We start from the raw sequence: 13,890 nt of genomic DNA, 5'->3' as shown, positions 1-13,890 counted from the left end.
AACCATGAGATCATGACCTGAGCTGAAGTCAGACGCTCAACCACCCAAGCCACCCAGGCGCCCCAGGACAGGGACTTTCTGATGAGGGGGTTTGAGGATGGCAGGCCGCCTGAGACCTGGTGTTGCCAGTGGAGGAAGACAAGCCCAGATGGGGTGCAGATGGGAAGCTGGGATGGTCTTGGAGCAGCCCCATTCCTTGGGTTTCTTGGGAAAATGGAGCGCCTCCAGATGGGTCACCAAAGCAAATTCTAGTGCAGCCCCGTATTTCCTGCCTTTGAACCCTATCCTCCTTCCAGCCTACAGCACTCCCATGCCTTTTGCTTGGAGGGGATTCTAACTCCAATGTTAGTAGCAAGCATCATGCACCTTCTATCTACCAGCTTTAAGCTTGATGTCTTCACACACATTTAATCCAATCCTTTATGGTAGGATTTTTTAAGTTCTCTAACTTTATATAATATTGATGTAATTATTTTTAAAAATCACGTGCTCATAGTTTAAAAAAATTCACATAGTACAGAATGGTCTAAAGTGAGGAACATTAGTACTCTCTGAGCCCTGATCTCACTTTCCAGAGATAACTACTCTTAAAAGTCTCTTAAAGGAAACCCACATTCATAGCAGCATTATTCACAACTGCTGGAGAGGTAGAGGCAACTCTAGTGTTCCTCAACAGGCAAGGGGAGAAACAAAACGTGGCATATATGTACAAGGGAATATTACTGGGCCATGAAAAGGAATGAAATGCCGACACAGGCTGCAGCATAGATGAATCTTGAAGACATCATGCTCAGTGAAATACGCCAGACACAAAAGAAAGTGTTGTACGAATTCCACTTTGTAGAAAGTCCCTGGAATAGGCAAATCCATAGAAACAGAGAGTAGAAGGGTGCTTTCCAGGTGCAGGGAGGAGGGGTAGAGGAAAATGAGGAACTATTGTTTATGGAGTAGAGTGTTCGTTTGGTCTGATAAAAAAAAGTTCTGGAGATGGATAGTGGTGATGTTTGCACCACACTGTCAATGTAGTCAGTGTCATTAAATTGTACACATAAAATGATTAAAATGGTAAATTTTATGTCATGTGTATTTTAGCCCAATTTAAAATAACAGGAACGGCAACCACAAAAGTTGGTCTGTTACACACTTTTCCATGAGGAAGTACAGGAAATCCTCCTCCCCAAAAATGGCCACGTAAGCTGCCACCATTCCAAGTGACCTCAGTAGTCAGTGGGAAAAATTACAATTGTTCTTCAACCTTTAAAATTTTTTTGTTGCCAAAACACGAAAGGCTCTCTTACTATCAGTTTTAAATACAGAGGAATTTCTTTTTAAACAGTAATTCTAAAAAAATAGTAACACTAATACTTATATGGTACATCTGTTATTTAAAACAGTAGGAATGTTGGGAGTAATGTGTTCTATTTCTTTGTAAAGAATTTACAAGAAGAGTTTGAACAGTGCTTGCCTTCTTCTCATGCAACTTACAACACAGAGCGGGCATCATTTATACGCTTGGTAACTTTTCATGCTCCTTTGGATCTTAACCTCCCTGTACCTCAGTTTCCTTACCCAGTAGAAGGAGGGGAATGGTACCTGGTTCTGAGTGGCTTTGTGAGAATTAAGTATGTTAATATGGGAATTCAGGACAGTGCCTAGGGCACAGCAAGTCCTCTATATGGTTGTAGCCCTGAGTCCTCACCCGGTGCTGAATGCCAATCTCACCATGTGGATGAATTCATTTAACCCTAGAAAGGGTCCTCAGTATTTCTGCTTGGCGTGGGAGGAAACTGAGACTGACCCACGTCTCTCACCCCTAAAGTGAGGAGGGAGACTTCAGTTCCAGCCCCCAGACCCATGCTTTTGCCACCACACTGTATGCCACCAACATAAGTGGCCTACCGCGAGACAGATGCCCTAAAGTAAAACAAACAAACCCTTGCTTCTTTGTGGCTTCACACCACACCCCGTGTTCACCCGGTAGTGCCTCAAAACCCCTTTGGTTGCCTCGATCCAATTGCTTCTCAGTATCAGCCGCCACCTTTTTATTTCAGAAATATCACACCCAAATGTGCAGGCTGCATTGGAGCATGGGGACCAACACAGTATTTGGACTATGGGTGAAAACAGGAAGAATCGATGAGAAAGGGAAGAAAGGGACAGGTTCAAGAGATACTCAGACAATAGAACCTAGTGACAGGTGCACACGGAGCTTGAAGGAGAGGACAAATGCCACATTTCTGGACTGAGCGTGAATGACTTCTGTATCCTCAGTGAAGTAACAGGCGAGTCAGTGTGGAGACTTGGGTAGGAGACCTAGACTGGAGGCTTGCCCCCTGCAGAACTGTTACCTTGCTATACGAAGAAGGTAATCTGGATAACTTCTGCTTTAAATGTTTACTATTTCATCTCAAATCACTTTTGTTTAAAACCATTTTATTTTACCCTATCAAAATAACAGCAGCATTCTTCACAGGGATAGAACAAACAATCCTAAAGTTTGTATGGAACCACAAAAGACCCTGAGTAGCCAAAGCAATCCAGAAAAAGAAAACCAATTCCGGACTTCAAGCTATACTACAAAGCTGTAATCATCAAGACAGTATGGTACTGGCACAAAAGCAGACACTCAGATCAATGGAACAGAATAGAGAACCCAGAAATGGAGCCACAAACGCATGGCCAACTAATCTTTGACAAAGCAGGAAAGAATATCCAATGGAATAAAGACAGTCTCTTCAGCAAGTGGTGCAGGGAAAACTGGACAGTGGCATGCAGAAAAATGAACCTGCACCACTTTCTTACACCATGCACAAAAATAAACTCAAAATGGGTGAGAGACCTAAACATAAGACAGGAAGCCATCAAAATCCTTAAGGAGAAAGCAGGCAAAATCCTTTTTGACCTCAGCAGCAGCAACTTCTTACTCAACATGTCCCCACAAGGGAAACCAAAGCAAAAATGAACTTTTGGGACCTCGTCAAGATAAAAACTTCTGCATGGGGAAGTAAACAATCAGCAAAGCTAAAAGGCAACTGATAGAATGGGAGAAGATATTTGCAAATGACATATCAGATAAAGGGTTAGTATCCAAAAATCTATAGAGAAGTGATCAAACTCAACACCCAAAAAACAAATAATCCAGTGAGGAAATGGGCAAGAGACATGGGTAGACACTTTTCCAAAGAAGACATCCAGATGCCAACATGCATGAAAAAATGCTCAACATCATTCATCATCAGGGAAATACAAATCAAAACCATAATGAGATACCACCTCACACCAGTTAGAATGGCTAAAATTAACAACTCAGGGGGCGCCTGAGTGGCTCAGTAGGTTGAGCATCCGACTTCAGCTCAGGTCATGATCTTACAGCTTGTGGGTTCGAGCCCCATGTCAGGCTCTGTGCTGACAGCTTGGAGCCTGGAGACTGCTTCGGATTCTGTGTCTCCCTCTCTGCCCCTCCCCTGGTTGTGCTCTGTCTCTGTCTCTCTCTCAAAAATAAATAAATGTAAAAAAAAATTTAGGGGGGCCTGGGTGGCTCAGTCGGTTAGAGCGTCTGACTTCGGCTCAGGTCACGATCTCACAGCTCTGTGGGTTCGATCCCGGCATCGGGCTCTGTGCTGACGGCTTGGATCCTGCTTCGGATTCTGTGTCTCCCTCTCTGCCCCTAACCTACTTGCATTCTGTCTCTGTCTCTCTCAAAAATAAATAAACATTAAAAGAAAAAAATTAAAAAAAAACAACTCAGGCAATAACAGATGTTGGTGAGGATGCGGAGAAAGAGGAACACTTTGGCGTTGCTGGTGGGAAGGCAAACTGGTGCAGCCACTCTGGAAAACAGTATGGAGATTCCTCAAAAAAAATTAAAAATAAAACTACCCTATGACCCAGCAATTGCACTATAAGTATTTATCCAAAGGATGCAGGTGTGCTGTTTCGAAGGGGCACATGCACCCCCATGTTTATAGCAGCACTATCAACAACAGCCAAAGTATGGAAAGAGCCCAAATGTCCATCGATGGATGAATGGATAAAGAAGATGTGGTATATATATACAATGGAGTATTACTTGGCAATCAAAAAGAATGAAATCTTGATGTGTGCAACAACGTGGATGGAACTAGAGTGTATTATGCTAAGCAAAATTACTCAGTAAAAGACAAATACATGATTTCACTCAAAGGTGGAATTAAAGGTACAAAACAGATGAACATAAGGGAAGGGAAGCAAAAATAATATAAAAACAGGGAGGGGGACAAAACACAAGAGACTCTTAAATATAGAGAACTAAGGGTTGTTGGAGGGGCTGTGGGTGGGAAGATGGGCCAAACGGGCAAGGGGAATTAAGGAGGACCCCTGTTGGGAGGAGCACTGGGTGTTATATGTAGGGGATGAGTCACTGGATTCTCTTCCTGGTATCATTATTGCACTATATGCCAACTACCTTGGATTTAAATTTTAAAAATAATAATAATAATAATAATAAAAGAGATATGGCAGAAAAAAATTAAGAAAATAAAAAACTATTACAGCCACCGGCTATCGAAGATTATGTTCTAAGCATCATACCAGGGTGGGGGCTTTACATATATTTTATTAAATTTGGATTAAATTTCAAAAAAAAAACCATTTTGTTTTAAATTGCCCATTAACAGGGCACCTGGGTGGCTCAGTCACTTAAGCTTCTGACTTAATTTCCACTCAGCACATGATCTCACAGTTTGTGAGTTTGAGTCCCACACTGGGCTCTGTGCTGATGGTGGGGAGCCTGCTGGGGATTCTTTCTCTCTCCCTCTCTCTCTGCCCCTCCCCCATTCATGCTCTCTCTCTCTCTCTCTCTCTCTCTCTCTCTCTCTGTCTCAAAATAAATAAACTTTTTAAAGAAATAAATAGATAAATAAATTACAGATTAACTCTTAATAACAAATGATCGCCAAATTTTTCCTCATAAGTTATTATCTTTCCTAAAACAGCCCTTTGTCATGTTAGCTACCAAAAGCTTCAAGAAGACGATCAACACTCTCAAGGTTTCTCTCTAAGCATTATGTTCCTTAGTATTTGAGTGACTGCTATGCATAAGACTTTGAAGATAAACTGAGGCATGAGAGAACTGAACTCAGCCCTCAATCTTTGGTGCAAAATACTTCAAATCGAAAGAATGGTGTTTGAATAGTAATACCACCAGTCCCTTCCACTGACTCTGGTTTATATCCGGTGTTTGGAAAAGTGATTTATCTTAGGTTATAACTATTAACAAATCTTCAAAGCAGCTTCGGGACCTTCTGGATATACACATTTAAGGGTAAGAAGAGTTTCATCTCTTAGCAAAAGACATGACTGAAGAGGTTGGACTTTGCAAGCAGATAGATATGGGTTCAAAGCAGGGCTCCAGCATTTACTGGCTCTACGTATAAGTGCACCCCATTCTGAGTCTCAGGTTTCTCATTGGTAAAATAGGGAATAATCCACCTCATAGGATCAGTGTGGCAATTAGGTGAGATAACACATGAGAATGACTTAGAATGCCTGACACTTGGAAAGTATTCAATAAACAGTCACTGACATCAATCATTTATTCCTTATTCATTCAAAGCCTTCAGCCTGGACAGGTGAACTAAACTTAGTTACTGCCTCCTTTTCCCCATGTTCTCCATCACTTTGTTCTGATCAGAGCCAGGTTGATCAGGCAGAAGAGATTCTACCCCCTTTGTCTTGAATTTTTTCCTGTAAATGATGCATTATATATTATTTATTTGGTGAGAGTGCCTCTTGGCATATGACCAACTTCTCCCCCCAAGTCACATGGCTGCTGAAGCATGAAGTAGGAACCAGAACTTGAGCTAAGATCTACTACCATCCTTGTTTGCTGATTCCTGTCATCAGTGATTAATAGTGACAAATTAAGGGAGCATAAGACCATAGTTAGATTTCCTTTTAGCATAGAGAAATGCACACAGTAAAAATTGACTGTTCAATTTCCCCAGATGATTTTTACATATTTTCAACATGCTTCCCGTAAAGCATAAGTCATGCAACGGGGAACCCAAGTGTTGGCCATCTGGCTGTCTCCAAATCCTCCACTTGGCTCTGGTCACTTGCGTGACTGGAAACCCAAAAGGTCCGCATGCTCCCAGTGGGACTATGTTCTCACGGCCACCTTTCATCCGATTCCTTGTTTATGCTGAAATCTGAGTCTCGTTCTAGCTTTGCCTCCTTACTACTGTTTCATTCCCTCAGCTGGCATAAACCCAAACAAGGAAAGCCGTCCCTTTTGCTTTTAATTTGCCAAGGCAACGTCTGGCCCAACACAAGGCTGTTCGTGCAGCAGCTTTCTACCAAGGGTATGGAAATAAAGGTGTGGGGACGTTTTCTTTTAAATAAAAAGAAGAAAAGTGATTATGCATCAGGAGAGCTGGGTTCATGGGTGTGCAACTAGTGAGGTTTCACAGGGCCTTCTGCTCAGAGGGGTCCTGCACTTGGGGTTTCGAGCTCCATTGCCACTATCTTGAAGCCTTAATAGTTTTATCTTTGAATTGGTGTTTGTAAGTGAAGTCTGATAGGTCAGTGGAGGGTGTGCCCGGGACTCAGGCTCCGTCTTGCCTGTCACCAACTCCCTGCCTTTCTGGACCAGGGAGACCTTTCTGGACCTTTCTCAGCTGACCCACAATGATCTTTCATCTCTGCCTGGTGTCCCCAGCCTCCTCCCCACCCTCACTCACTGACCTGCCCTCCACCTCCTACCTCTCCTCAGTCCACCATGCGTTGGGGCAGAGGGGCCCCTAGGAAAGAGAGATGCCTGGTCCGACTTCCCCACTCCTGCCTTGGGCGTGACGCATGTGGGTCCTGAGGCTGGTGTAGGGGGAGCCTTCAGTCAGTGGACTTCATGCACATGCACCACAGTCCCAGAAGTAGACCCCTGCTGCCAGCAAGCATCTGTGTTCATGGTTTCCCTATGCCCGACTTGACATTACATAGCAAATTAAAAACAGCATGACAAATAAAGAAAGAGATTATAGTTGAAAGGAAACAGCTTTGTATTTTGGTACCTCTAACAGCAACCTTTGCTGCCTTTTGAACATTTTCATCTTGCAGTGGGCTCCACCAATTATCTAGCCAGTCCCCGCCATCATTGTTCTGATGTCCTGTAGCCCTCTCTGCCCCCGTTGGGAGTTTCTGGTCCACTTCCCTGCCAGGTTACTTTGATGCTTCCCAAAGTCCCATAGACCCTCCTCATCTCCCTCTTTTTCTGTCCTGTTCACCTCTCAATCCCTCCTCCTAGGCTAGCCCCAAACTCCAAATCATCCCCACAGCGCTATGCAGAATTACTTAATGCTCTCTTTGTTTTCATTTTCCATCTTCCAGATCAGCTCCTGGAACCTAACGTGTCATGACCAGATGACCCACTAAAGTGCTTTGTGAAACAAAAAACAAGGTTCCCTCTGACAGAAATTCTACTACGAGTTTGGTTGTGTTTGTTTTGTTTTTTACTTGAAATATCATTAACATACGGTTTCAGGTGTACGATATAGTGATTCAACATTCTGTACATTTCTCAGTGTCCATCATGATAAGTGTACTCTTAATCTCTTCACCTATTTTCACCAATCCTTCCCATCCACCTTCCCTCTAGCAACCATTGTTCATTCTCTGTATTTCAGAGTCTGGTTTTTTGCTTATCCCTTTTTTTTTTCTTTGTTCATTTGTCTTCCTTCTAAAATTCCACTTACGAATGAAATCATATGGTATTTTTCTTCCCTTGACTTATTTCACTTAGCATTACACACTCTAGATCCATCCATGTTATTGCAAATGGCAAGATCTCTTTTCTTTATAGCTGAGTAATACTTCATTATATGTGTGTATATATACCACATCTTCTTTACCCTTTCCTCTGTTGACGGACACTTGGGTTGCTTCCTTATCTTGGCTATCATAACTAATGCTGCAAGAAACTTAAGGGTGCATACATCTTTTTAAATTAGTGTCTTCATTTCCTTTGGGTAAATACCCAGTAGTGGAATTGCCGGATCGTATGATAATTCTATATTTAATTTTTTGAGGAACCTCCATACTGTTTTCCACAGTGGCTGCCCCACTTTGCATTCCTACCAACAGTGCACAAGGGTTCCTTTTCCGCTTTTCCCCTACATCCTCACCAACACTTGTTATTTCTCATCCTTTTTATTCTAGCCATCCTGACAGGTGTCAAGTGATATCTGCAAGATTTTTAAGTAGCAGGATTTTTCCCGATTGTCTAGATGGAAATCACCAATACTTTTCAGCAGGATTTATTAATAAGTTATATTCCCTGATGGGGTTCCTGGGTGGCTCAGTCAGTTAAGCGTCCAACTTCAGCTCAGGTCACGACCTAGCAGTTCGTGAGTTTGAGCCCCGCATCGCACTGTGTGCTGACAGCTCACAGACTGGAGCCTGCTTTGGATTCTGTGTCTCCCTCTCTCTCTGCCCCTCCCCTGCTCACGCTCTGTCTCTCTGTCTCAAAAATCAATAAACATTAAAAAAATTAATAAGTGATATTCCCTGAAGCATTAGTCCCACAAAAGAGCCCGCCAAAATAAAGTGAAAGAAAGAAAGAAAAAGAGATTCCATAGCCAATAAGTTTGGGAAACACTAAATACTCTGCTTTCCTCCTTCCTGACACTTTTTGTCGATTTCCAAGTTGTATTTGCTTATTAAAAGAACTGTTTTTCTTTTTTATTTAAAATAGTATCTCCCAACTTATTTGTCCATGGAGCTCTTCTCCCCGCCCCCCCCCCCCCCCAGGGGATAGCTACTAACTACCCACTTTGCAAGCATCCCCATAGAACTGGCAAACTTTTTCTGAAAATGGCCATTGTAAATATTTTAGGCTTTTAGGGCCATACATTTTCTGCAACTACTCACCTGTACCCTTGTAGCTCAAAAGCAACCATAGACATTGTAGACAATGTATAAGCTGGCTGTGTTACAAAAAACTTTATTTATGGACACTGAAATTTGAATTTCCTATTATATTCACATGTTACAAAATACTCTTCTTTTGATTTTGTTTCAACCATTTAAAAATGTAAAAACCATTCTTAGCTCAAGGGCCAAACAAAAACAGGCAGTGGGTGGTTCTTGGCCAGCAAGCAGTAGTTTGCTAATCCCCAACTTAGAAGAAGACCAAGGAAAAAGAGTTACTTGGAAACACAAGTTGGATACAGTTTTCTACCTTAACTGTTACTGATTTTGATTTTTTTTCTAACTAATCATTTTATATTTTGGCAATTTTTTTTACAGCATTGTTACCATTTCCTGCTCAGATGGTTTCAGCTCCTGGTGGTTAATCTTTAATTATCTCACGTCTGCAGCTATCACTCAGCACATTCCCTCCTGGTCAGAGCAGGATAGCTGTTTGGACGGCCTGCCTCTGCCTTTCATGTCCCCTCTTCATTCTAGCCCTGGAGCTGCTCTGTTACTTGTCAGGAATAGAGTCTGGATGCTGCAGAACTAGTCTTGTTCGTTGATCTCTCCCCATTTGCTCATCTAAAGATAGGTAACTCCCCGAGAGCCCAACACCAGGGCCAACAAAGCAAACCACAAGGCAGACAGCCACATGCTTTGTGGAGAACTCGCTCATTTCCAGTCTTTTCGTAATTACGCCCACAGACACGTGGTCTTGACTTCATGACACATTCCATTCTCCTCTTAGTAATACATGGGCACATCTATTTTTGAACCAAAATGAATTAAAATTAATTTTCTGAGAAGTTCATAATTAAGATGATCCCCTAAGATAGCTGGAGATGTCCTTGAAGTTGCACAAGCTCAGTCTGACATGACACTGCATGATATACACTGTAAAGTGCTTGAGTACATTTATGTTTTCTCTCATTTTAATTTCCTTATGGTGGGTATGTGATGGGAATAAAATCAAACACAGAGGAAATTATAGGGCAGCATCTTTGGGCAGGATGAAAAGGAAAGATGTATGTGATTGCCTTAGTGTTCATGCAGCATCTTATCTCTATTTTTTTTAATTTTTTTTAACGTTTATTCATTTTGGAGAGACAGAGTATGAGCAGGAAAGGGGCAGAGAGAGAGAGAGACACAGAATCTGAAGCAGGCTCCAGGCTCTGAGCTGTCAGCACAGAGCCTGACGCGGGGCTCGAACTCACAAACTGCGAGATCATGACCTGAGCCGAAGTCGGACGCTCAACCGACTGAGCCACCCAGGCGCCTCTATCTCTACTTACTTTAGACACCAACAGCAATTGAATGACAGAAAGTCACTCGTGAGTTTGAGAAACTCCATCAATTCCTGAAGGATGCAGAACAAATCTGTCCTGAGAGGCATTCACAAAGCCATTTTAAGAAACCAGCATGAAAATGTGAACAAAGACTTACATGAGAGGTGTCTCCTTCACTGCCCGCGCTCAGTCAATAAAGTCTTAAAGGAGGGTACACTGGGGGACTGAGAATCAGGATGGCAGCAGTGGGTGGGTGGCTGGCTGGTGACACTCACTATCTTTAGGCAAGCATGTGGTTTGGCTGATCTGTGGAAAAATATATGAGGGAAACCATCAAAGCAATACTCCAGGAGGGAAGCCATTGGTATTATCCATGTTTAAAGCTACCTGAAGAACTTAGACCTCACTCGAAGGAAGGAGAATTTAAATACCTGACTCTTTGATCACTTTTGACATAACACTCTCAGAATAATTACATCTCAGCACAACCACCGCTGTGATGAGTGGCTGGGGCATTGGGTGGTGAATCTGAAGACAGAGACTGTCATCTTAACCGTGCCACTAACTTGCTGGCTAAGCTTGAATTCTCCTAAGATGCTTATTAGCATATCAAGGCCCTGTAGCTCAGTGGTGGAGAACATGGGCTCTGACGCAGACAGGTTCCAAATCCTGTCTTTCACCTACAAGCTGGGGAGCCTTCTTCACATTACTCAGCCTCTGTCTCTGGGTTTGGTTTTTCTCTTCTGTAAGCATTTGACAAATGTTAGTTATTCTTGTGGAGATTAAGAAATGCCCTCCTAGCCCTACCTCAAGGGGTAAAGAGAGAGCCAGGTCTAGCCCAGGTGGAATGAGGATCTGGGAATTGGGGGGATGCGAGCAGAAAACTCTCATTAGATGCAATGAGACACTGACAACAAGGAGGAGACAGCGTGCTTACTGAGAGTTGATGATATTCCTTTGAGGGGGGTATTATGTGCACAGAACAAACGTGTGAGGGCTGTTGTTCTGATTCTTATCAGCTCCATTTTGCAGATAAGAAAAACAAAACTTGAAGAGATCAGGCAAATTGTTCAATGTCCCAGAGCCGGTAAGGGGCAGAACCAGTATTCCAGCTGGCGTTCTCTGACTCTAAAGTGCATTCGCTTAAACCCTACACAAGCTAGGGACCATGCCAGGGTTGGGAAGTTATTGCCTAGAGGGTACAGAATTTCTGTTTCAGGTGATAAAAAAGTTCTGGAAAACAGTGGTGATGGTTATACAACATTGCGAACCTACTTAAGACTACAGAATTGTTTACTTAAAAATGCTTACAGGGGCGCCTGGGTGGCGCAGTCGGTTAAGCGGCCGACTTCAGCCAGGTCACGATCTCGCGGTCCGTGAGTTCGAGCCCCGCGTCAGGCTCTGTGCTGACAGCTCGGAGCCTGGAGCCTGTTTCCGATTCTGTGTCTCCCTCTCTCTCTGCCCCTCCCCCGTTCATGCTCTGTCTCTCTCTGTCCCAAAAATAAAAAAAATTAAAAAAATTAAAAAAAACAAAAAAAAATGCTTACAATGGTAAATTACACATCACATATATTTTACACAAGCATACACAAAAAATGCCAGGCAAGGGGTTGAAAGGGTTTCTCAGCAATTTGAGGTCAAAGACAGATATGGACGTCAGGAACCAAGCTGGAGTTAGCAACCAAGAAAAATGAAAACTAGAATGTACTTCTGTCCCTCCCATGCAAAGAAGATAGTTTGTAAAACTCCGGAGCAATAATAAACTTGAGTTTATTCCTTGAAGAAAGCTTTTTGCGGCCTTGGAAGCCCAGATTCAAATGTACCACATTTAGGAGCCATTTCTAGAACTTCATAGAGAAAATATATTTAAAAAGCTGAAGAACTATCAAGGAGGGAGAAACCCCACCTTTTAAGTTAAGAAAACCTTAATCAATACAAGAAGAGCTGTGTCTGTTGGACGCTATTTCTTTCTTATATAATTAAGACTTAGAATACGCAAAGTTCTTGCAGAGTAATGAGGGAAGTTAAATAAACATGTGAAAAAGGAAAATAGAACAGATAACACCTCTGCAAATCCCACAAGAGAAACTTACAATAAGCAGGTTATTTCCAGTCATAAAAGAGACTATGAAGCAAAGGCACAGGATGAATGCTGGTTTACTTCGTTACGAAGGCTGTGGATTATCTAGGAAAAATCAGGAGGTCTCATGCAAAGCAAGCCTGGGGTTGCCACTGGCAGGTACCTGAGCCTAATATGTTTTCTTTATTTTTCGTTTTTTGCTTTTTAACTTTTTGTAATGTGTATTCCTGAGAGAGAAAGAACGCAAGTTGGGGAGGGGTGGAGAGAGGGAGACACAGAGTCTAAAGCAGGCTCCAGGTTCTGAGCTGTCAGCACAGAGCCTGACACGGGGCTCGAACTCGTGAACCGTGAGATCATAGCCTGGGCTGAAGTCTGGTGCTTAACTACTGAGCCACCCAGGCGCCCCTGGCTTTTTATTTTAATTCCAGTTAACATACACTGTTATATTAGTTTCAGGTGTGCAATGTGGTGGTCCAACACTTTCGTACTCATCTGGTGCTCATCACAACAAATGCACTCCTGAATCCCCATCACCTGTTTCGCACCACACTTTGCTCCCCTCTGGGAACTATCAGTTGGCTTTATAGAAGAGAGGGAGCATCTTAAATAGGTATTGGCGGGGGCAGGGCAAGGGGGAAGGACTGTGGTGTCATCAAGATGTCATAATTGCTTTGCTTCCCAATCTAGAGAGTGAAACAGTCTGAAAATGAACAATTAGGCTGGCAGGGCTGCAATATGATTAACAACACCTCCCTTGTCTCCTTTCCATTTAAGGCATCAGACCGGATTCCATAGAACTTGGGAATGGCCGGGGCGCCTGGGTGGCGCAGTCGGTTAAGCGTCCGACTTCAGCCAGGTCACGATCTCGCGGTCCGTGAGTTCGAGCCCCGCGTCAGGCTCTGGGCTGATGGCTCGGAGCCTGGAGCCTGTTTCCGATTCTGTGTCTCCCTCTCTCTCTGCCCCTCCCCCGTTCATGCTCTGTCTCTCTCTGTCCCAAAAATAAATTTAAAAATGTTGAAAAAAAAAAAAAATTTAAAAAATAAAAAAAAAAAGAACTTGGGAATGGCCGTTGTTCCACTGGAGTAGTGGCTCTAATCCAATGTATTGGTCATTATCAGCCGCTGGAAGCCTGGAGCTGATAAGAAGATGGTTCACTGAATTCCTTTTAGACTGGTGTCCATGTGGCATTGAACTCTGGACCAGGGCCTCCTTCCGGACTTCCGTGGTAGTCCAGAACACACGAGTGTAAGAACCTGAAAACTGTGGTCTTCATAGAAGAGGAGGTTCTGGAAGGGGAGCTGTTTATTCCTGGCAGGGACTGCCCCCTCTGGCCCCCTCTCTGGCCCTCCATGGGCAGCTGCTCTCCCTCAGAGCCAAAGAGATATGTTCATCATATACCCAAGACCCAGCGCTCTCTTCTGGAAAACAAACCCAGAATTTCCTGCCCAAACTGCCCTGAGCCTGCTTCCAGGACCTGCATTCACCCCTTCTCTGTGTCTGCTCTTCTAAGGATAGAACTGCACTCGAGCAAATAGTCCCCCAACCCAAGGCCACCAAGTGGTGGCCAAGGAGCTTGGACAT

This window comes from Neofelis nebulosa, chromosome 7, assembly GCF_028018385.1.
Source record: "Neofelis nebulosa isolate mNeoNeb1 chromosome 7, mNeoNeb1.pri, whole genome shotgun sequence".
In the NCBI taxonomy this organism is placed as follows: domain Eukaryota; kingdom Metazoa; phylum Chordata; class Mammalia; order Carnivora; family Felidae; genus Neofelis; species Neofelis nebulosa.
The sequence above is the reverse complement of the archived record's forward strand: the minus strand, read 5'-3'. Positions refer to the sequence as shown.